Raw genomic sequence first — 1,741 nt, forward strand, 5'->3', positions numbered from 1 at the left:
TACTAAAAATATCAAAATAAATTGATATCTCAATTATCTTATACGCTTAATGTTTAGAAAGGTTTTGCTTTTGTTATGGCAATGAAATAGAAGGTAGGGTGATGTGGCAAGAAGCTTAGAGTCTAATGATGTGGCAAAATGAGGGGTCTGGGTAGAGTGAAGGCATACCTATACTAAGCCAAATTTGTTATGTTTATTTTTTATTATTTTAAACTTGAATTTCAATTTAAATTAATATTTTTTCTCTTATTAAATTTTAATTTTTTAGTAAATTGTTATTGATGTGTAATTTTAAGTTATGATTTTATGCTAAGTTTATTATTGCTTAAAACTTATAATAAAGTTAGAACCTTTTATTATATAATAAAGTATAATATTGTTGTAATTAATTTTAACAATTATTATTGTTAAAATTAAAAAATAATAATTTGTTTTGAATTTCTGTTATGTTAATAATTTTTAAATTGAAATTAAGTTTTATTACTTTGTAGTTATAAAATTGTTATAGTTAATTATTAATTTTATTACTTTAGTTTTTTTATTTGTTTTATTGTATTATTTATTTTTTCTCTTATTAGTATTTTAGATATTTTTACACATCTTATTTCAATGTTTAAGTTCTGTTTTTTTTTTTTTAGTTTTAACTTAAACATTAATATTCCAATACATTAATGAAGAATTAAATATATGTATTTAGAAGATAAAGAGAGATAGAGATAAGAATAAATAAAGAAAAAGATAGGGGGTGAGAAAGAGGTGTTAGAATTAGATGATTTATTGTGAGGTAGATCAGATGTTTTAGGATGAAGTCCTAAATGGTGGAAGTAGTTTAGGTAGCTTAATTCGAACACGTGTGTGTGTGTGTGAGAGAGAGAGAGAGAGTTCAAGTAGACGTTTATGGGTAAAGGAGAATCTCTCATTGGTTGTTTCAAAACCGACATGAATCTCTAATTTTTAGTTTTTAGGTTTCATTTGTTTTTATTTTATCAATGGTGTTTTCTAGATAAATTAAACAATTTTTTTATCAGTGTTTTCTAGATTTCAATGGTGTAAAAGCTGCAAGTTGTATATTTTTCTTTTGTTTTAGGGTGGAATAGGGTTTGTACTTTGTAGTAATTTGTAATAATATCTACATATTCAGCTCTGCCCATGCAAGAGTTTATGCAATGAGAAGGATTTTTTTTTGGGTAACAACAATGGGAAGGATTTTAAGATGCAATATATGCATCAATTTCTAGGTATTAACAAATGATCAAAATCATTAAGATTGTTTGGAAATGATGCAAATATGTAGAGTGAAAAACAGTTCATATAAATTGCAAAATTGGGTTAGTTTTGCAATAACAAATTTACCATATTACCAAACAGACTTTTAACTATAATGGATGCAAACACGAATTCCAATAACACATATACCCTTTTTATCAAAACCCCACTTGAATACAAATTTACTTTTTTTTATTGATGTACTTTTTCATCTTATTATCAATATAAATATACATTGAAAAATGGATTTTTTCATTAGTCAATACATAAATGTAATGTTGTCAAACACAGGCAAAAGTAAACCAAAGTGTAAATTTACCCTAAACCGGGATTTACACTCCATTTGCATCGTTTCCAAATGCAGCCTAAAAAGAAAACATACGATGCAGGTGCATTTGAAACCCAGGGACATCTGAACAGTGTGCACCATCCAGAAAGTAAATGCAGGGAAAGTAGAATAATGATAAATTGAGAA

The sequence above is a fragment of the Nelumbo nucifera genome, chromosome 1 (assembly GCF_055504915.1).
Source record: "Nelumbo nucifera cultivar China Antique chromosome 1, China Antique-T2T, whole genome shotgun sequence".
NCBI lineage: Eukaryota > Viridiplantae > Streptophyta > Magnoliopsida > Proteales > Nelumbonaceae > Nelumbo > Nelumbo nucifera.